The following is a 23,579-nucleotide window of genomic DNA, read 5'->3' as shown; positions in this document are numbered from 1 at the left end:
TATACTTCCTGAGGATTCTTTGTAAATGATTTGCAGCCAGGAAATTATTTAACTTGCATCTGGACTTAAAGTTTTCTCAGCATGCTTTCAGTGTAAAGGTGAAAAGCAGCAGTGGTTCTTGTGTAACATATTTATCCTGTAAAACTCAAATCAGCAGAGTCTTATAGTGGCATCCTGCCACCAAGATCCACTTTGCTCCACTTTTTCAACCTTCTCCGTTCTTGCAGCATAAAGATGAACATGTGCTGTATTTCTCAAGCTCGTATGAATTGAAGCTGCAGACTTCCAATTTTTTATCACCTACAAGGTGAAGATTCAAAGCAGGCCTCAAAGTTTGGAAGCACATTTAAGCTCAGTTCCAGGATTTTCTTAATTCTCTGGAGTGGCATGATATGAAAAAGCGAAGCAAATTTGGTCTTCTGACTGAGCATTTTGAACTTGGTCCATCTGTGACACATTAAATTGCATAATTCTCTACTATTTTTCATATGCATGCCATGCTTAAAACTGCTAATAAATCTTTGCTGGTGCAGTACAAGGAGGAGGAGCGCTGGTCACATATTTGTTATGTCAAGGTGGTTTCAGCTGGAGATTGCTCAGCTCACATGATTTTAAGAGCAGAATGAATAGAACTAAGGCTAAACCAGCAAATTGGGGAAATAAGTCAATTTTATTTTCATCTTGCTATTCAGCAGCATTTTAGAAGTAGGCCTGCTTCTTATGTAACTACTGTGGGTTGAGGTGGGCTGCATGTGTACACTTCTTGGGCTGTGCAGTGATCTACACCCCTTAAAAATGTGAATTATTGGCTTTTCTTTTCTCGTCAAAGCAGCATCTTTCTTTGTGTTACGTGAACCATCTTAAGTGGGCTTCAAATGAATGCAGAATAACATGAAATAAATGGAAAGTAATGGAGGAAATGGCCTCCAAGGCTCCATCTTAGTTTATAAAACAGGTTTTTGTAGAGAGTGATTGTGTTCTCTTTGCCTGCAGAGGGGGATGTTGCCCTGGACATGGACTCATGTCCTGTGTTTAAGGCGGCAGTAAGCTCACCACCTGCATTGACTTTTCTCCCTCACATCTGCTTAATGTTTTCTTATGCAGGTCTGAAGCATTTCATTATATTATGAAAGCCTGCATATCTTGGTATTTTGATGCCCTTTTCCCTGTAAACTTGTCTTCCTCTAAGTTGACACAATCAGCTGCACATTGACATACTGTGAAAACCTTGGTCTTTGTTCACTGACTTGTATTGTTCTTGGTAAAGTACGTACACGATAGAAAGTAAAGTCTAATGTTTAATGTCATTTTGTAATTTACCAGAACATTAAACCAAGCTTAAAAAAACAAAAAAACAAAAAGCAGATTTATTTTCTCCTTAAAATGCGCAGGCAAAAAAACACTCAGCAGAGTGTTCTATGAACCCAGTCAATAAATATGAGAAATAGTTGAGGTTGAAGAATAGGCGACGGAGGTGGGAGATGAGATAGCGGCTGTTCAGATGGCCCCCCTCCCGGTGCCGGACGTCAGAAGGAACGAAGTAGCCATTTTGTGGCGAGTGCGGTGGTGCGGTAGAGATGAGATGGTTAACACCCTTCTGCAGTATAGCCACTCGCCTCTCTCTCCCTCTAATTTTCTCTCTCTCCCTCTTTCTTTCCCTCGCTCGCTAGCTCAGTCGACTATGAAGACACTTCATCTTCCCTGACAGTATGACCACTGCTGCATGTTCTGATGCGTTCAGCATACCTTCATTGCATCATAAATAAATCAGAGAAATGACTTTTTCTTTCTCTTTCTCTCACATGTTCCTTTATCTCCCCCTCTTCTGCGCCTGTTATCTTGAGGAGTCGCTGGGAAACGGGAAATGGTGTGCTGGTGGATTTCCTGTGTGTGCTCCCCCTCGTTCACTGTTCTTACTCCATGTGCGTGATCATCACCCTCCAATCCCCTTTTATATCATCTCAAAGGAAAGAAATTATTTTTGCCCCATAATGATATTCAGTCCTTGTTATGACATTATCTGCTTTAATTTTAATTTAAATGTCATGGATGTGAGGGGTTTTCTTAATTAATGTGCATACGGGATGCAAAATACAAACTTGTATAAAAGAAACAAAGTCATGTCATTTTGTTTTTTCATGTTTCAAAAAGGCTTTGGGGGGGCTGCATTGTGACTCAGGGGCTGTACAGATAAACTTGACATGCTTTGTTATTTGTGCTGAAACCAAAAAAAAAAAAAAAACACACACACACACCAACACACAAGCACACATGTGCATTTGTGGGACTGTAGATTACATGAGCAGGCAGGGAAGGGATGGGTGGATGGAGGAGAGGGGAGGATTTGGAGAAAGATTGTCAAGAACCACTACCTCCCTCCCTGCCTCCCCCCTTACTGACTCCCAGTTACCCAGTCCCTCCACCCCTTCCTGTAATCTCCACTCCTCCACGGGTAGTCTCAAACCTTGTGTTCGTCCACCACCAACCAATTACCTGGCAACCCTGCCCTTATCCCCAGCACAGGCGTGATGCTGCTGCATGATGGGGTTTTTGTATATTGAATTCCATCTCCTGGTGAGATAAAGGGTGTAGGAACAGGGCTCTGCCGCTGTGCTAGATAAGTGTTTCTCACAAACCGTTCCTCGCCGCTTCTTCTGACACTGATTGTGGAGAAAAGAGACATTGGGGATGGCAGGGGGGAAAAGGCGTGGGGGTGGGGTGGGGGTTGTTGTAGTGAGATGGGACCCAATTTCAGTATGATTTTCCTCTTGTTTTTAATTTGTTCGAAAGCAGCTCCCTGAGAGAAGTTGGATACAGCTCCTAAATTCTTTTCCCGTCTCATGTTTGGAAAGTCTTCGTTTCACTGCAGAGATCAATATTCAAATTGTAAGAGAATATTTTCTCCGGCATCTCTTCTTCTCATTGTAGACTTACCAAACACCAGATATTACTCCGTGGATCGATAGTTTATCTTCATTTAGGACGGCTGTTCAATCTGCAGAGGTGACAGTTATGGGTTGAGCAGCTCTGTGGAGTATCAGCTTTTATTCAGCCTCATCCCTTCCCTCTCAGTCCTATTTGTAAGCTGTCCTGAGAAGTGTCCCTTGGTACGTATGGCCTGAGCCAGGCCCATCTATCTGTCTTTGTCTGGCCCACTGCAGGGAACCACACACTCATTGGTTGTCCTGGGGAACAATGTAAGTGATGGACCACCGTTCATACATCAAACCTGCAAGCCGTTTGACAGTGCGGGACAGAAACATTGAAAATAATGACCACAGCAATATGTATCACAGGTTAAAAATAGAGCACCGCAGAGAAGTGCTGGCAAAGTTGAAGCTGCGAGTTCTTCTGTGTGACCCGCCCAACCCCGGCCCTCCCACTGTTTTAGAGGTTAATGGAAGCTGCCTAGAGCGCAGAAGAAAAGATGTTTCCAGTTAGCCACAATGAGTGATATTCAACTACTTGGACACTAATACGCTCCAATTGAATTTCTCCCTTTGTCAGAGGGGAGTCTGTCCTGCTGTGGACCCTCCCTCACAGCTGTGCCCTTGCATCTCTTGCCGCTCATCCAGCACTGAGCCAAGCCCCAAAGGTCAAGTGTGAGGGGTCAAGTTTAACCTGAAACCAGACAGTGAGGGAGACAGGGGGGAGGGGCTGGGGTCACTTCTGTGCGCCATATTGCACTGCATCAGTGTGCATGTTTGTATTTATCAGTCTGCAGTGTTGTCTGTTGTGTTTGTGTTCGTGGAGGTCCGGTGATCTGTTCTCATGTGGCCAAGGCCAAGTCCGCTGAGGAAAAACTGCAGCCCTCTTGTCTAGCGGCGTGGCAATGTATTTTCTATTTTTTTTAACATCTAAAAGCAGGAAACTACATCTGATTAGGTGAAGGGGTGAACAGAGACCCATCCTAATCCTACCTGCGATCTACAATTCCACATTGCTCTCCTGTTTTAGTTTGGTAAACTGCATGTGGAGCTCAGAGTCTCTTCATATGCATGAACATCTGTATCTCTCTCACTCACTTTCTCTCAGACAGACACACACACACACACACACACACACACACACACACACACACACACACACACACACACACACACACACACACACACACTCACAGCATGAGTCAGCCCACACCTGGAACAGATAAAGGGTCTTTCATGTTTGCGAGGCTATCCTGAGGTCAGTGAGCGCTGGTGTTGAGAGCTAGTTTTACTAGGAGTGAGTGGAGCGGGAGAAGAAATGAAAAGAAACCATATATATCCAGGTGTTGCAGAGTTAAGGAAGTTTTATTAGTGTACAGTTCCTTCCTTGATTCCTTCCTCCACCACTATAGAGATACCCCCTTGGCATTATACCTTGCCCATCTATTGCACAGTTGTCTTTTGAGCAGGAAGATGGATAACAGTCTGCTCGGTGCCTTTTGAATTATCAACAGTGCGGCACATAGATAAAAGTCTATGTTTTTGTCAAGCTGCCATTTTAATCTTGTTTTAGGCATTTAAGGGAGAATGTGTGCTTTTTGTTGGATTCCCCGCTGAGTGTTAACTTCCACTGTATTAACCTCTATCCTCAAGGCTTTCGCCCGTCAGTAACTTTGGTGTGACACGATGATGTTCCTGAGCCGCGAACTCTCTTGCACATACATAAACATTTGCAGAACAAAAAGTGAAAATATAAACAACAAAGAGGCATTTATAGAAAGCATCAACCGCAGCTCAAACTTCAGCTGATCCAACAAACATTTGAGCATTACCGCTGTATACTGTGCTGATTTCTTTGAACTCTGTGTTTGATCATTACTATGTATCCTATGCCCTTTCTCCTGATACTACTTTTGACATTGTCTGATGTCATCCTTTTTGACCCTGTGCTGCATGTATTGCTCTTGTTGCAATAAAATATAAATGGGCATTTTTGTTTTGTTTTGGGGTGAACTGTCCCTTTCAGATTTTTGAAAGAACTGTATACTGAAGCAGTTCTGGAGGAGCTGCAGTCTAAGTCCGATCCAGCTGGGGATGTCACGTGTCATGGCCTTTGTTTCTTTTCCTGTTCAAGTGTTTCCTGTCCCTGCACCACCAACAGTCCCATAAAGGTAAAATGCCATATAAATTATCTTTGAATGTCACAGAGGTAGGTCGTACATTTGTTTTCTGCTCGAAGGAAACCTCTGTTTATGTGGTTGTGTGAGTGCATGCCTGAAATGACTGAATAGAGCTCCGAATGTCCAGTTTCTCACAATAGTCTCTGGAAGAGAGCGAGAGAGGTCCGTGACATCCGTATCCCTGTAAAGTTTCCGGTGCAGGTGTAATTCCCTGTAAAACGCCCTATAATTTACTGCCCTTTGGGAGCACACTGTCTCAGGGTGTGAAAATCAATAGGATGGTGGAGAGGGATTGGGCACAGTGTCTATGCTCAGCCACACTATGGTAGCAGTTAGGGTAATTCTGTAATGGCAGGGGATGAGGTTCAACCTATCTAACGCTCTATCTGAAGCAGATAAATGTTTTACAACACCGTCGTTTAACCCTTCCTTCACACTCCACCCTACCCCCAATGTCTCTGAAGGCTTTACTCAGGGACTGCCCCTAGAGCTGAGGTCCAGACTGTGGTGGTGGTATTAATGTGTAAGTGTATGTATCTGTGTGTGTGTGTGTGTGTGTGTGTGTGTGTGTGGGGGGATTCATCTCCCTGGGTGTGCATTCCCACTCTTAATGCTCTATAACCTTGTAAAGATAGCCCGAGGCGTTTTAGCATATAGCCGATCTTCAAAACCCCCCAGTTGTTTCAGAGGGAAGCCATGCGGAAAACATGCATTGAATCTTACAAGATGCTGCATGTATAATGTAGCATTCAGCATATCATATAGACCACTGAATATTATAACCCTAATGCATCTCTTCGCATGCAGAATGGGTGACTTCGGGTTTTAAACCAATGAGACTGATAAGGATGATCATAGAATACGTGGGCTAATGAGGAAGTAGTGGAATGACGAAGGATAACTCCCGGAATCAATCAGACTACAGAGCTCTTGCCTTGACTTTGTTTCTAATAAAAGGAAGAGTGAAGCCTTTGTATGAATGAGAGCCGGAGTGTGTGTGATGGTGAGGAAATGGCTGAAGAGGGAGATCCCACGCAGACTTACATCCCGGTCTGCATGACGTGTCTCAGCTTCAGCAGGGAGATGCAATTCATTCTGTCAGAACGGAGCGGAGAGATCTCATTGTGCCTGCCTGGATTGGCACCAACAGCAATCACTTGTTTCTGATTTATTAGATAGCCAAGGAAATTAATTTTGCTCCAAAATGCATGGTCGGAAATTAGATGGTGAAATTGTGTGAAAGAATCGGTGATTGTTTTCCCTCCCTGCTATCCCTCCGGAGGTACTGATAACTGCTGATCTCTGTGACACCATTAATGAAAAACTTATTCAGATTCAGAAAAAAACTGTCTTCAGCGATGTTGTAATTAACTTGGCTATCTCTACAGCCCTTAACGTGACTTGAACCACCCATTAACATTCCCACCGAAAAAGCTAGCCATTACCACTCAGGTCAAAGCTGGATACGGACCTTAGGAAGTTCTGCCCTCCGTTCGACTTCCTGTCACATGTCTTTGGAGATCAGGTCCTTGACTTGCACAGCTGGATTAGCTCTCTGAAGTAGTTTAAGGTATCAGTCATGCTATCACATCCACTTTATACTGAAATGCTCAGATAGCCCTTTCTTTGCACATTGTTTTTTATTTTAACAACATGCAGCAGCATGTGACACAGTTAAGATGAGGTTACTGTAAGTAATACAGTTTGATTATACCCCTGCATTGTAGCTTAGTAATAGTTTCACATTATGTGCTATGGTGGTCACACTTAATCATTACCGTGTCCATGGATGATCACATTCATTATCTGCCACAGTGTGTATCAGTAGCTAATAGCTAATGCAATCTCAGTGTGAGACGATTGACTGTGGAGAATAACTGTCTCACAAATTCACGCTGTCACCTTTTTTTTTTTTTTTTTGACCGTGAGTAAGTGTCACTGCCACAGGCTGTGCAAAATGAGCCATTTTACATTTAAGTTTAAAGTTTATGAGTTTGTGATTATTCTGCTAGTGTGTACTTCTTTGGTTTTTGTGCATGAGTATATTTTAGCTTGGCCATATTTCAGGTTTTCTTAAAAGTAAAGCTGGCATGTTTAACCAGTTAAGTGATTAGTCAATTGAAGTGTGAAGTATTTTGATAATCAGTTAATGGCCTCAGTCTTTTTTTGAGGAGAAATGTCAAACGTGTTGGTTCCAGCTTCTTCAATCTTGTCATTTACTGAAAGTCTTTGGGTTTTGGAATGTTGGTTGGACCAAAGAAACAATCTGAAGATGTCACTTTACAGTTTTTGAAGTTATGGTGAACATTATTCACAATTTTTCTTATATTTTGTCAGACTAAACAGTTAATCGATTAATCATGAAAAAAAATTAGCAGATTCATTTATAACAAAATGAATCCTTAGTTGCGGCCCTGGTATTTTGAATGATTTGAGTTAATGATTTTGCATACAGTATGACTGTATTGTATATATCTTCTGTTTATTCAGTAGCATAACCTTTGTTATTATGTGTTTTTGTTGGCCTGCGCTTGCGGTAGATGGTTGTATGAAGTATATTTTCTCAAGTCTAAAGGCAGTGACAGCAGAAAACCAACCTCTGTCTGTCCGACTCACCTATCAGCCAGTGCTGCGTGGTAGTATATACACATTGTTACCTGTCTACTTTAGCACTTAGCAAGATTTTGTAGCGGAATATAAATAAGCATAAAAGTCTAGTCAAGCTTTTTTATTTTGACCACTTAGCCATGAAAACAGTGACAGCCAGCCATAAACATGTAACATACGCGGCCATACGAAACTTACAGCATCACAGCACTATAAATTCACACTAATCCCTGCTGGATATTTGATAATTCACTCTTATTCCCCTGTGCTTCTCTCTGCTACTCTATCCCTGGCGTTATTCTCCTCCGCCAAGGCTCTTCCACCATTTTCTTAGAATTGAATGCAAATTGGTTAAAACACTGATCAGAACTTATTACAAAATGGAGCCTTGCTTAGAGAAAGAAATGGTGCATCACTATGAGAGCGAGGATGGAAGGGACTGGGCGGTGGGGGGTTTGTGGTGTTGAATGTGGGCTGGGAGTGGTGGTGGGTGGGGCTACTGGGGGTGTGCATGCATGTGTGTGTGTGTGTGTGTGTTGCGAGAGGGTTTCTGTGGCAGGGATGGGAAAATTAGATTTATTTTTTTCATGGAGTGAAGAGGGAGGATGGAGGGGGGTTGTGGGGTTCAGTAATGGCACCTCACTGTATTTTATATATTTACAGATGGAAGAAAATGAAAATGTTTTCTGAATAGGTTTTCTCCATGCATTCTCTTTCTGTTCTCATGTGCTTGTGTTTCTGGCTGCATAGTTCTGTCCGTCTGCATTTATCCCACCCGAGATCCACCCCTCCTCTTGCTCCCCTTTTTCGCTGGCAGATCCCCAAGGTTATGGCATGTCTGGACATCTAATCAGGCCAAGTCTTGATGCTGAATATGTTGTGCCCCTCATCCCCACAGCCCATATTGTTTATCCTATGCCTGCCATTATATATTCAAGCCTTTGTCCACTCTCTACTGCACACCCCGCTGTGATAAATGAACACGACCTTGGAAAAAAAGGTTGAAGAACAATGATTCCACTTTTTATGAATTAATTTCCTCCGATGTAGCCTGTGTTCGGTAGGTAGCGCGGTACTCGCTCTCCGCCATGTCAAATAAAGGTATGCATTTGAGCATTTGAAATTTAGCGACACAAAAATGAGGCAGGGCTACATATGTGAACCATTATGGGCAATTTTAGGCAGTTATGTCTCTTGTTCCCTTGACCTAAAGGGATCATTTTTGCACCTTGTCAGTAATAATAAAAAGGGAACAGCTCCTGTCTGAATGTCGCTTTACTGAATGGTTTGATTTTCAGTCATTTTGGATCTGCAGGTCTTTTTGTAGCTTCTCCAGCAGGCATTAGAAGTATGAAAGCATAGATTTATTAGCAAAAGACATGGCAGTGAGGTCATCTGAATCTGTCAAAGGTTCATAATTGTAGCGTGTCAAAATATGCGGACAGTTGCACAGCTTTAACAGTAGGCAGAGGCTATATTATTGACCTCTCAGTGAGGGGGATACTCTCTCCTCAACCTTTCCTTATGGCACACTGCAGTACCCACACCTAGCCAGTAGATGGTGTGCCTCCTTCAGGTTTCCTCGGTTTCCACTCACTGAACCTTGCTTGCTCACCCGTGACTTGTGAAAGCGCTCTGGGGTAGGCCTCCCTAACCTATCATCCCGCACCCCCCCCAACACCCCTCTGAGCACCCCTTCCATCTCTGCCATCTCCCCCATCGCCCCCCACCCCCTCCCCCTCTCAATCCAGGGGGTAGAGTCACCGAGGTGGCAGTTCTAACAAGCTGCCGGGGACCGCACTGCTCAAATGAGCCAAATCAAAGAGAAAAGGGGGAGTTGGATAGGTAGCGCCATGAACCCCCCGCAGAGAACAACCATTCTGATGAATATGAAATGAATTTGTATTGCTTGACATGATAAGCCCAAGGATAACCCCGCATTCAGCCGACATCTTCACCCTGACACACTTTCGACATTAAAAGATGTGCAAGCAAACATCAACAAAAAATTACTACAGCGACGAATGACCGACTAGCCGTGAATTGTTTGTTGGCTGGTCTTTGAAGAGGAACACGAGAGAGCCAGTGAATTGCAAATGAACAGGATTTAGACGTCTGTTTTGTTAGGGACAAGGTGAAGTGTTCATCTAACCTTAAAATGTGCGTCCGTGTCCTTCTTTCTGAGAAGGCACTACAACACCACGGAGCTTTTTTGGATTCATTGACTGGTGGACTGGCATTAATAAGAGAGCACTCCTGTATCATTTTCTTTTTCTCTTGTCAAGTTCCCATCCTCTCTTCCCCCCTCTGACTTCATTCTTCATTCTCTCTGCACCTCTCTGATTTCTCATTTCATTTTGTTGTGCAGTTGCTATCCCTCTGCATCTTGCTTCTCTCTTGGGCTGTCTTTCTGGGGGTCCGTGATGAAATGGCGTTGGGTCACTCCACCAAAAAAAGAAAAAAAAATATATGAATATGATCATGGAAAAACCCACCATATCGTGTCCCCCCCCCATCATGCAGCTTTAGTCTGCCATTTCTTCAGCTCACATTCAAACATATGTGAGTGAGCATGCACATGCACGCGTGCGGGCACACTCACATGCACGTCCGCACACTAGTGTGGCTGCTGCACACTTCATTTAACACATACAGATGCAGGGCTTTATAGTTTTCCTAAAGCCAGAAAACAAGGAAGTGCACATTGATTGTAAAAGCCTGTGTTATCATTTATGTTCACAAATGCTCCTGGCATGGAAGAAGAGCCATTGAAATTGCTCAGCCAAGAGAGGGGAATAGGAAACGTTGTGTATAATAACGTGAATGGTAATGCTTCAGTTTTATGCCCCTATTTCGTCTGTATGTGTGCAGCCTCAGAGCTCTGAACCTGGATTTCACAATGATTTCACAATTTGCAAAATGTAATACATACAGAAATGACAATATCTGAAATGTTTTCTCTGCCTCTTGGTGTTTTTAAGCTTTCTCCCAGTTTAAAGAATTACACAGTGAATATGGCTTCACTTGTGCTACTCAGCCTTTCATTTTCTGCTAGACGTTCTTTTGGTAGATTCCCATCTGAGAGAACCCTGCATAGTAATCTCAAAGTAATGGAACCTGCTCGCGTACTCAGTGAAAGTCAGTATGACCCCTGATGCTGCTTTTGTGCAAATGTCTCTCGGTGCTTTCACTGTTATTTTGTTGTGATAATTTCCTTCAAATCTTGAGAGAAGTTTGATGTACATAGTGGTTAAATGCTAAAAACAGTTTGTCAGGCCGACTGTCTATATATCATGATTTTTTTTATAGTTACTTGTCTACAATTTATAGTTTTTAAGATGAGTAATTATTGGTCTCAAATTGATATTGACGGAAATTGAATTGACACAGGTAATTTTACAAATGAGGCAAGACTGACCCCTCATTAATGAGGCTTACATAAATGATATCACAGGATCTAAAACAGTCTTCATTTAAAGGCCTTCCTCATTTTCTTGTTCACAGAAAAGCCTCCTTTGTTGGACAGAAGTATCTCTCAGGTACTCACACCTTGCCTTATTGACCTTGGGAAGGTACTGCTGGGCCTGTGTACTTTAGTGAGGTGCTACTGACTTCACCTGTGACCCCTCTCTAAACAGTGGGCCAGGAAGGCACTGAGGGCTGCTGCCACTGTGTGTAGTTTACTGTGGAGCACCGTTACTATATTACCTCTGTTCTGGGCTGTGCATCTATCAACCTCCAGATCAGAAGAGAGTTGCCTCTGTGCCCTCATTCAAAGACAAACAGATGTTTGTTTTGTCTTCATCGCTACACTGTCAGATTTACCTCTGTGGTCATACTCCACTCCTGTACCATCCAGAAACTGTCAGAGGAGGTGCGTCACGCATGGAGAAAGTTTTCTTTGAGGGAGCAACATGTGGTGAGGCATTCATTAGCAATAAGATGTCATTTAGAACACCTGAGAGAAACTATGGCGCATTGTTGGCATGTTGATCCTGGTTGGTAACCCATTTCCTCGACGCTTTTGTGAGCATTGTCTTCTGACTGAATGCTGGAGATGTTTTTTGCGTTTGGTTTTCCTGAGTGGATACAATAAAAGCAATTTCTCTACAAAGCCACTCAAACATGGAGTGAACAGACAAAAGGGATTGGAGAAAATCTGGGCCACAGCAGAATCCAGTCTGCCCCTCTGCTAACCTCCTCTCAAACAAACACAGCAGCCATTTCCTCCCTCTGTCCCTGGAGCCCCGCGCCCCTCGCCCCCTTGCTGAAGCACCAATTCAGTCGGCTGCAGCACAGGTGTTGTGACGTGTGCCATTTCTATACTTCTTCATATCGTGGTGAAACAGCATGTTATCTCAAGTTTTGTATAGTGTCCATACAACAGTGTGTGTGTGTGTGTGTGTGTGTGTGTGTGTGTGTGCGCATACTAAGCACTTTTATCTCAGATATTTGGGTGGTGTCTATATGTTGTAAATGTAAATGTGATGTAAATTTTAAAAACACGTCATAAATTATTTTAAACTAATCAAATAATGAAATAGAATTACATATGTGCATTTTAAAATTGATAATAATTTAATAATTTTAATGTAAAATGTCTTTATGAAAAGAATCATTAGAATGAGTTTTCAGCTGTAAACAATTTACTACCAAATATTTCCTTCGACAAAACAATTCATCTACTGTGTATATCACAATGTCGAATTGATGTTAAATCATCTTAGTTTTCTGTATTTTTATTTTGACATGCTTTACTGTTTATTTAAACCGAGTGGAGGGATTTCCCCTGGCTGAGTCTAATGGTGTATTTTATGTACAGATGCATCTGGTAGGAATCAGTCGATCCCACTGAGGGAGCCGAAAGTGAAAGAGGCTGTTATGCTTTAGCACTGGCCGAACTACCAAAGTCACAGCCCGATCGGACAAAATCCCTGGCGTGTCCACAGCACAGCAAAGTCAAGCGTGAAGGAATCATGCCTGACTTTGCTGTGCTGTACCAAGCAGCGGAAAACACCACTGATGTCATCCAGCAAAGGGAGGAAATGTTGCAGTTTTGTCTCTTCTTACGCTGTTTATGTAATCACAGAAATTATTCAAATCATTCTAAATATGAATTAACATTGTTTCATAATTTAAATGATTTTTTATATATCTTTCTTAATTTTGTTGTCATGCAGATATCAATTTTGTCATTTTCTAATTGTTGCATCTTGTTTACTTAAAAATACTGAAACTGTAAATTCTCTCTAAAAATACCATTCAACATTTTTAGAATAGAAAATAAATCATTCTGTATTAATTACATATGATGATTTTCTCTATTATAACCTGCAATTTTAACTGTTGCATAATTTATTTACAATTGTTTTGAATATCTGCGATGGTCTTCATGTCCATAATAAAAGATGATTTATTTTTCTTCGTGTTTCACCCTGACATGGGGCGTGGGGTACGGCAGGTTTAGGGACAGGAGGAGGGGGAGGTTTGTTTATTTATTTCTTTCTCTCTGCCTCCTGACATATCTGTATTCCTCATCTTCTGTCTCCCCTTTGAAAAGAAATAAAGAAAAAAAGAGGGAAGAAGCACTCATTTTTTTTTTTTTCGAATCCTCCTCTCGCCTTACCATTTTCATCAGCTGCTCTGATAGCCATGAATCTTGTCACTCATGTTTTTCATCAACTCATGTCCATGGAGCGTGCGGCGAGTCCTGGAGATTCCCGCTGAAGCGAATGCAATGGTCAGAAATGGAGTCACACAATCAAGCCAGAGAAAAACACAAACACACAGAAAACACACGGGAGATATCCATAAGATCCGGCAGGATACGTGTACCAACACGCAAAAACAATGACGGAAACAGAGCCCTGAAATAAAACGTGGTAGTAAAATGTCGTCTTCTTCTGAGAATTACATGCTCATCTTTTAGAGGTGAACTGACTGAACAGAGAAAAACTGGAACAGTGTGTACACTTGAAAAAAACACTCCTTTGCATGGACTTTTGGTTTTTTTTTTCTAATGGAAAAATGTTCCACGAGACATGCAGGAATTTGGTAGGAGGAAAAGCATGTTTTCTTGTGAACGCTGGCAAAGGGAGCAGAAAACAAGCGAGCGGAGTGTGTACTGTAATGTTTCCTCCTGGTTCGATTCTCAGATGGCAGGAGCCAGTTACTATCACTGCTTTTGCTCTCTGTATCTGGGTTCTGCTGCTTGTCAGTTCAGCTGTAGTTGTTTTCATATGTGAGCCATGTTTCTTTTAGTGCAGTTTTTTTTTTTTCTGCCTCCTGGATACTTGGTTCTTTCAACCCGAACTTGACATTGTTCTCCCTGCTTATGTTCAAGGCTGTAATGATTGGCTGTGACAAAAGGGGTATCTTCCTCCATCCTTAAAAAAAAAGAGTGATGGCCTCTAAGACAGCTGTCATTTACCATTAGCCACGCTTCATGCTCCTCAGCTAATCTTATTTTTTATTGCTTTTTGTTACATGCATGATGTTGTTTCCTCTTTTTTCCAGTCGATGCAAAGCTCATTTTATGTTCTTTCACCTAAACCCACGGCTGTCTCTGTGGATGAAATAATCACTTGTTCTTCAGGCGTTAATTGTGATTTAATTGCCCTAATTACTTCATTATCTCATACATGATTAAGATAATTAGCTTGGTGTTAAATACTGTGACTTTTTTTCTTGTAAGACAGGAAGAATTCCCCTTGATTACTTAATGAGATTAATTATACTCGGTGTACCTGGCATAATTGTAAAAGTTCCCACCTGCAATTCCACTTTCACACCATTAATGAAAAATCACTGCAAATGAAGACATGCGTGTGTCTTTCTCAGGTAATTAATTACAGACGAAGGCTCGCACAGTTTAAATGTGAAATGTGGATAATTTCTGCACGTTCTTAGTTCTTCAGTGCTGCTCAGCTGAGGAAAAAAAGGTTTTCCTGTGCTGTGTTGGGTTGTTCTTTCAGAATGAGGTCAATCAACGTTAACATTTCTCCTCCCTAAGATTTGATATGAATAAAGGGTTTTTTTCTAAATATATTTTTCAGGTTCAGAAGTTTTTCAGACATCTTTACTTGATTAGAAATTTGCCTCTGTTAAATTATAATTGCTAGTTAAGCGTGGGACAGACTTTGAAAAGTGCCCTAATATCTGACTCTCTGATGAGTTTGAAACAGACATTAGGCCCATTTCACAGAAACTGTAGCTTGAATAAGGTCAGCATGCACTGAATCGAGCTGGATCAATCAGCGTGGTTAGCCTTTAGTGGAATTTATCCAATGAGAACATGATAGGCTAAGTTTAATATGGGATGCAGCTGGAAAACCTGGCAGTGTGCTGAAAATCAGAAGATGGCTGGCAGCCTCGTCTGTCTATGTCTGCGTTTCTCTATCTTTTTCCTTCTCCACCCTCTGTCTCTTTCTCTCTGTGTGTCTGCAGTCAGAGGGTAGAGTCAGTTTTACTGTCACTACCTGTGAAATTGTATTCCACGAAGATGGATGCTTTCTCTTATATTCATGACATCCAGGGAAGCACAGTCACCTCCAAAACTGTTTAATATGGATGCCGTGGCGGCAGACACATATACACACATTCATAACACGCAAAAACACAGCACATGGGCACACACACAAATAGACATTAATGTACTCTTGCATGCTTGCACACACGCACACACGCACGCACGCACACACACACATTTTTTTTTTTGCCCCAAAGACAATGCATGGCTGGTGTTTTGCTCCTGCTGATGATGAAGAGTGGTAGTGACAGTGCTGCTCTCAGTAGGGTTGATGCATTACAACACAGGGCTGCCATGTTGCGTAAATTCTCTGTCTCTCCTCATTGAGAACATGGAGGCTTCTCATCTAGCGTGGTACACCGGTGCACTTTAGCTCCTCCACTCCTCTATTGTTTCATCTCTGGAGTTTCGTAACGACATTCACTCTGTGTAGTGTAGTTATCCATTTTGATGGTAGTGCGGCATTGCCTGTTGTCTTCGGTGTGTGTGTATTCCCTTTTTTTTTTTTTTTTGACTGGCAGTCCAGCATTGTATTGTACTCAGAGGTGTTCGCCATGGATCCCTGTGCAGCCACTGAAGAGTACATGTGCTCTGCTGGTGTAGCCCACCTTCCTCCCCTCACTGGGGGGAGACCATGCAGAGTAATCTGCTCGGGTTGGATGGAGAGCAAGGTGCCAGAGTAAATTGTTGGGCTCCGTGAGGTTCGTGTGCGCATGTGCAGTTGTGTGTGTATTTATTTGCACTGACAGAGAGCACGAGGGTGGAGGGGTGTGGTCTGCGGGTCAAGGAGGCAGAGGAGACTCACAGTTGAGGGGTTTGTGGGATGCAGCCGCGGAAATACACAAGATTAATAAAACAACACCACACACAGGATAGGACTCGGAGGGTACCAGCAGACCCCCTCTCCGCTCCCTTTTCACTCCAGCCCTCCCTTCGCTCTCCACCGCTACCTTAATATAAGTAAGAGATGGATCCCCACGTGTCCTTGCGGGGGCATCGTTATGTTTCATTTGGGCCATGTTTTCCCTCTCGGCGCAATGCTACAGTACTTAGCCAGCACCTTGCTCCTGTCTGCATGAGGCCAGTAGGGCCTCGTAAGCGTACAGGGGTGCCTCTTTACTATGTTCTGTGGCTGGACCCTGGCGTATGTCCTCCTGACATCCTGATACAACAGGACGGTGAGACGGAGGATTTTTACATGTACGGTGGTACAAAAATACAGAGTGTATATCCTCTTTCAGGAATATCTGAGAGAGACTCCCTTGAACAGTTGCAGTGTTGCTCCATTTCGTTCTCTGTGTGCCTGTTTGGTTGAGCTGTATTGTAGAACTAAACTTAGGCACCATGCCCTAGCTGCAGGTTGTATGGAGTTTCTACATCTCGTTCTTTGGTGAGGGGGAGGAGAGGAATCACAGAGTCGGTAGAAATGGGGGTTCTGTTCAGAGGTTCACAAGAGAGGTTTTGTGTAATCCTATGCTAAATTCAGCATCAGATCTTTTGGGGAGCTGTGTAAAACCAGTATGTTTTTCTTGTCTTTACTTTTCCTGCACACCTCAAAAAATGATGATAGCGCTTGGCTTTTCAGCTATCTCACCCTCAAGGCAAAATGTACAAGGCTGCTAGGCGGCGTTACCTCTTCCTCTTCCTAGAGACAGCTAACCCCCTCAAAGGATGCTGATGTCTGGAGAGGGAATGCCTATGAGCAGAAATGGGGAAGAAGGAGGGAGGTTTGGGATGGGGTGGGGGTACGATGGAGTTGGGGGAAAGGAAGGAGGAGGGAGGGAATATGTGTTTGATTCAAAGAAGAAAAAAAAAAGTCAATTCGGTCCCCCTGTTCTTTGTAGAACATTTAGCTTTGACCCTCCCTTGCTTTCTCTACTCCCTCCCACCACCACAACCCCCCCAACTCATACACACAGACACGCAGGGTCCAGCAGATCTGCAGGATATCACACCAGCGAGCCTTTTTCCTACCTTCTGCACAGAGATGCATGCTTCTTAATATATATCTTCACTGTATAGCGTGTGTGTATATGTCCACACTGTTGCAACAGGCAGACACTGAGGGAGGAGAGAGGGAAATAGGGAGAGAGAGTGACAGGAAGGGAGTGAGGGAGGAATAGAGAGAGGTAGAGTGAGAGTCAGACTGAAATAGGAAAAGGGAGGGGGGAGAGCTTTATATGTTGGTTACATGTTTATGATGCAGTGAAAAATATCAATTTAGATTTTAGAAAAAAGAAAAAAAAAACAAAAAAAAAACAAGGCTTGAGGATAGAATCTGAGTATTTCTCATATTTCTGGTGAACTAGTCCACATAGCTGCAGCCAAAGCCCTGACCAGACCTCTACTTGTGCTCAGCAGACTGGAGGCGACCCAGGGTAAGTTATGGGCTTTTTTTTCTCTTTCTCTCCCTCTCTACGCTGCTGATTACGATGCTGCTGATTGATTGGTTAGAGGCTGTGGATTATCACGGGCCGCTCGTCACCAGGTACCTGATGATGAGAGGAGAGAGAGACGAGAGGAGAGGAGGAGGGGGGGGTGGTGGTGGTGGTGGTGGAGGAGGGGGGCGACGGAGGGAAGGAGGGGTGGAAATTAGATGAGCATGGCCAGTGCTCACATCACCAGATCTCACTAACTCTCCTTCTGATTTCTCTGTTTACTCTGCCATTGCACATTTGTATACGGCGTGTGCAAAAATTGATTTTGTGCATTTGTGTGTGCTTGTGTATCGTCTTGATGTGTGCGTGTGTGTGGTCCCAGCCGGCACACGTTGCCAAGCCCGCCCGCCTTTTCCGTAGTCAAACCGGCGTGTGCTGATGAGGCTGCGGGGAGGGGTTTTACTGATGAGGGGAAAGCCAGAGGGGCCTTTTTGTGAATATGCAGATGAGGGGCATGTGTAAATGGGAGGGGGCTCGACGTGAGTGTGTGCCACACGCTTTATTGTTTATATGTTCCCCATAGGGAGCCTGATCCTCAACAGATTGCCGGCGTTTGGTGTGATCTTGCCGCTGCTTTGTTTGGGGCATTCGCTGACAAAGATAGAGAAGGGAAAAGACGAGAGCCGGGGAGGTTGTGCGGGGGTGAGTGGTGGGGGAAAAAACAGATAGAAAAATACAGTTAAAGAGACGGGAGAAAAAAACAGAGTAGAGCAGCTTCAGGGCATATTTTCACCCCATTGACAAGACGTGATGATTGCTGTTTTGCCCCCTCCCTCCTCCCCTTTACCTCCCCAGACGTTTTTCTAATCCATTTGCATGTCAAAGCAGTGGAGGCCACTGCGCAGATTAGTATGAGATGACATAATGATGTAATGAATTAAATGCTCCTGTTTAAGCGCTGCACTTTGCTTTAGTGGGAGGCAAGGACGGGGGGGGGGGGGGTGAGGGGCAAATAAGAGAGGAACAAGTAGGGATGTGACACCGGCACGAGTTTTCTTTTACAGTCATCTCAGGGACATTGATTAAAATAAACTTTTCAGCTTGATTTGATTATGACACTACATCTGTGTTTGCATTGAGCTTTCCTGTATTTACATTTTTTAGTTGCATATATTTTTTTGACTGTTACCATCTTGAGTGTTGGTGTCAGCATGCAAGTTTGTTTCACACGGACTCTTATTCATTGGCAAAACATGCATTGTATTTATATTTCATTTTCTTGTGAAAATGTTTATTGATGTTTCTCTATTCTGATATTTTTAACCTTTTAAATAAAAGAAAGCAACAACTTGCATTTTTTTACAGGCAGAAAAAAAAGAGGATTTGTAATAAAAACAAAAGAATGTAAAGATCGGAGCTGCCCCTTCCGAGCTGCAGCTCTGTATTTTTTGAGGTTTGCGTTTGAAGTGTTGTGTGAAGACTGTCAAAAAAGGGGATCTGTTCCCATTTTGGCCTGCTCATGAAAAAGGTTAGAGGACCACAGGGCTGATTGCTGTACCTTCATCTCAGTTCCCTTTTTATCATGTTCTGGCAATGTTTTGTCCATTTACGCTCCCTCATCTTTTTTGTCTTTTTTTGCCTGATATTTTTTTCTTCTTAAAATACGAACTATGTAAATATGGTATGGTTTTACTTCCTTTTGATCTAAATTGTCGTGGCCTTTAACGCAGAGCACCAAAGTGACCATGTGCGGCAGCAGTAAAAGCGGATGGAGTACTATATCATCGATTGATGCACTGGCTAAAGCAGTGTTTTTATGAAGCCGAAAAGATCTGAGACACGACACCTGGGTCTCTATGGAGAAACACCTACTGTGTGACAGGAGCTGCTGTGTGTCACTCTTGTCATCTACCACCCGGGCAATGATAGAGACCCCCCTACACACACACACACACACACACACACACACACACACACACACACACACCTCAGTCACATGTAACAATTGGGCTTGCTGCCTCATTGAGGCCAAGGGCAGCACAGGGGCTTGTTGAGGAGATAGATATGTCCCTCATCTCACTAAACTTTGCGTTATTCACACCACCCTACTTCTCCCCACTTGTATCGATTTGAGATGTACTACACAGATTCAGTTTTGCTGGCCTGATCGTTGTCTCTTCTACTTGGTCATGATTTAGTTCTTGCTGGAGTGGAGGAATTGACTTGATTGACACCAAAATCAATAGTTAATGGAGACATCGTGATGGGTCAGTGGAATATTTATGGAGTTTATAGATTTATCTAGAGATAGTTTAAATAAAATAACTATTTCAAGATATAAGGGTTGATTTAGAAATTAAATGATATTGCGGTGTTTCCCTGACAAAAAGTACATCTAGAGGTCTTCTTGGATTCACATTATTAATGGTGAAAGCTGCAAAATCTTAACACGGTGAATTTAGAAAGAGAGGAGCGAATTGGTAAATGTATTTTTCTAGTTTATGATTTCCAGCCGTCCCCCGTGTGGCCCCGGAGCTGTGTCCAGGCGGGTGTGGCCGTGTGGAGTCAGCTGGCTGGTGCAGGGGGTAATGAGTATGCACTGTGACAGCTGGGATAAAGTGTATGGATGTGTTTGGTGGGAGTAATCAGCTGCCGACCACGGGGTGCAAGAAGGTGATGTGAGGCTTTATGACTGCAGAGCTTAAACACACACACATGCACACAAGCACGTGCACAGACACACACACACACAGAGGTCCATTGGGACTGCATGCTTCACCTCACCCTTGCACTGCTGAACATATCCTTCACAGCTCCTTTAGTTAAAAAACATATTTTTTTCCAAATGCCCTGATAAAAGCAGCATTTTCCATTGCTAAAGTGCATGTTATTTAATTATCAGAAAAATGTAAGCATTTCATTGTAACCAAACTCTTCTACGCATCCGGAAAAAAAAAAAAAGTATATATTTTAATTGATCCCTGGCTGTGATGCAGATGGATTGAGTCGTATTTTGTGAATCAGGATTGAGTATTTGGTTGTTAAACAGCACACCGAGCAAAATATTGAATATGTTGTGTAATTGCATTACTGAACAGATTTGCTTTGTTACAAACCACATCTCAATTGAAGTTTTTTGGAGCCTGTGGCTACAGTGCTTTAAAAATAATTGATATGAAGTAGGCCCCGCTGGCCAGTGAAATTGAACACACTAATAAATGCATAAAGACAAAATAAATATCGATCACCAAGTACATTAGAATAGTACAGCCTTGATTTGATTCTTACAGTTTGTGGGATTTGTTGTTGTGTGTGATTATTGTTGCTGGTAGAGGGGAATACATGTGTATTTATTCGACTCTCTGGGTGTTTGTGTTTTCTTGTCTCTAAATCGGCAGCTGTGATCCAAAGTTTGAGTTGTCTGTGGTCTTTAAATATTATGTTAGTGTCTGAGGAAGGTGATGAAATGCCTATGTTGCCCCCTGTTTTTGCTTTTGTCTACACTTACGTGTGTGTGTGTGTGTGTGTGTGTGTGTGTGTGTGTGTGTGTGTGTGTGTGTGTGTGTGTGTGTGTGGAAAGTGAAAGTTTGTGTGCATGTGCAAGAGTTGGAGCCCTTGCCTTGAACTCCTGGCCCTGTCACTCTGGACTGCAGTTTTCTCCAGCTCCTCCAGGTTCTCTATAGTCAATGAGGAGGATAGGCGGGAAAGAGGATTATTGGTATTGATCTACCCAGGGGGATCATTAGGCATCACTATCAATTCACAGCTCCTAGCACACAGCACCGGCCTGCACAGACATTGCCAATTTGTCCCTATTAGAGAACCCAGTTTCTGGGTGTCTGCTGTGAGAGGCTGCTCAGGCCCCACTGGAGAGCAGCCAGCCAGGGCCTGAATCAGGCCTGACCACAGCGGGCTTGGCTGCACTGGGCTAGTGTGATGAAACACTTGCTGGCTGAGATCACCTGCCTGGTTTCATGAGCCATGCACGGTTGAATATGCAATAAAACCACTTTTTCTCTGAGAAAAAGAAAGAACAACAAAAAAATGTGTCCTATGTTTTGCATTTAAATGTGTGGGACTTAAAATGTTATTTAGGGAAACAAAAAAAAGAAGATTATTTTAGACTCTCTGTACACATTCCACTTCCTGTCAGTAGCTTCCTCTACATCCCCATATTATTTACCAAGGGGTAATTGGCACTGTAATAGAATACTTTAGTGAGGCTTATCCAGCCTGGCCCACTTATCTGTGTAAGCTGGCTGTTCTGGGACTAAAGCTGCTAGATCCGTTGTCGCTGACTTTAACCCTCTCTGCTAGAGTCAGGTGTGCAGGGAGCTGTACTACTGAATGCCACTGCATGCCATGATGGGTGCTAGATGCCAGTGGGTACCCCTCACTCAATTTGGAGACACCGTGAGTTCACTGGTGTCTGTATAAAAAAGCTAATATGTGTGCATATTGGTGCTTGCCTATACGTTTTTTCTTCTTATTCTCTTTTTTATAAAATCTCTTTATATATTTTTTTTATACTTCTCACGCTGTAGATTTTTTTTGCTTGCCCATTAAATGTAAATACGCAAGCCTTTTGTTTGATATATTTTGAAATTTGTTTGTAAGTAAAGAAATATTTTACCTTAATAATGAAGAAAGCAATTGGAAATACTGTATACTGTAAATACTGTAAGTCATTTCCCATGTGGCTCATTTTTTGAAACTATGACTGAATTAACTAATTATGAAAAATATACTTTATATCTACATATAACTGCTGGCATATATGTTGTTTAGTTATGAACTACTCTTTCATTTCTGGTCACTCTATTTAAAGGGAGGGTTCAAGCTTCACCTATTCAATTTTGAGAATATATAAGAAAAAACATATGAGAAGGCATTGATGCTAGATAAGACATTACACTGTGTAATTAAAATAAGTCTTATTAAGATTTATGTTCATTTGTTTGACATGTATTTGGTCGCTGTCTGAGTCAAGAAAAAAAAGTCACAGATTTATCAGCCACACACACAGAATGAACCCCACAAACCTCGCAGTTGACCAAGTGGGTCAGTGAGCAGCAGGTGATTTTCTTCTCACGCCCCTTGACCCCTCTCCTGGCCTCTTTAGCTGCAGCCGAACAAAATCTTAATCAAGCAGCAAGCACACGCCGTCTGAGCACTGATTCACCTTTAGTATTAACCACATACGAAACAGATACTCCATAGCCATCATATATTAAAGTATACTGTAAGTGTATGAAAGAATTCCCCCTGACTTTGTAAACAGTGCCATGGTAAGTGAAGATGGTATCATTTCACGCGGGGGTCTATTAGAGGGCGAGCCGGGTGTGAAGGACGTCCTACAGCTCTTTTAAGTGCTCTAATAAATCACCTTCAACACATTCAAAATTCATCAGTGCTTGCACTTTGCCCTTTTTCTCTCCGAGTCGGTCTGCTGTGGTCACGCAGCTGTACCACATGAACACAGCAGCAGAAACCGTTACAACAGAGGAGGAACATATTGGTCTTCAACCTGAGGTTTTTGCATGTGGAAATCAAAGGCCCCGCCGGTAATGACTTCAGTCTGGGCAACGTGTGGGGGTCCCCTCTCTTGAGCTGCAATTCCCCAGTCACAGCACAGCTTTCACACATCCTCATTCACGGGCTGTTCATAGGATGCTGTGCAGCTCTGCCGTGCTAGGTCAATGACCACACAAATGACATATGGAGCCGGTTCTGTTTTAACCGGCCCATACAGTCGGTCACACTTCATCAAATATAAAAGCAAAGGAAATATTTGTGAGAGTAAATCACGAGGAAGTCGCATGCACCGGTTTTGTGACACAGATCACAGATTTCTTTTCTTTTTTTTTTTTTGCTTTCGTTTTTTTGAGTGTTACGTTGCGTGAAAGGTAGAAGAACAGACTCAAATTGTTGTTCAAACTGTTGTTGGGCTCCAGCAGCA

At 42.9% G+C, this 23,579-nt stretch overlaps 1 protein-coding gene across 6 annotated transcripts in view; it reads left to right on the top strand.

Moving 5' to 3' along the window:
- zfhx3 (zinc finger homeobox 3) overlaps positions 1-23,579 on the top strand; it is a 345,346-nt gene that overhangs the window by 25,601 nt on the left and 296,166 nt on the right. For 3 of the 6 annotated variants that reach the window (XM_037094563.1, XM_037094564.1, XM_037094565.1), the window contains exon 3: positions 4,954-5,098. The exons of the other annotated variants lie outside the window; for them this stretch is intronic. The gene's annotated coding sequence lies outside the window, so the exon portion shown is untranslated. The remainder of the gene's footprint in view (positions 1-4,953; positions 5,099-23,579) is intronic. 6 annotated transcript variants of the gene reach the window in all.

This window comes from Acanthopagrus latus, chromosome 4 (assembly GCF_904848185.1).
Source record: "Acanthopagrus latus isolate v.2019 chromosome 4, fAcaLat1.1, whole genome shotgun sequence".
Lineage (NCBI taxonomy): Eukaryota > Metazoa > Chordata > Actinopteri > Spariformes > Sparidae > Acanthopagrus > Acanthopagrus latus.
Note: the sequence above shows the minus strand (reverse complement) of the source record. Positions and strands in the feature narration are given on the sequence as shown.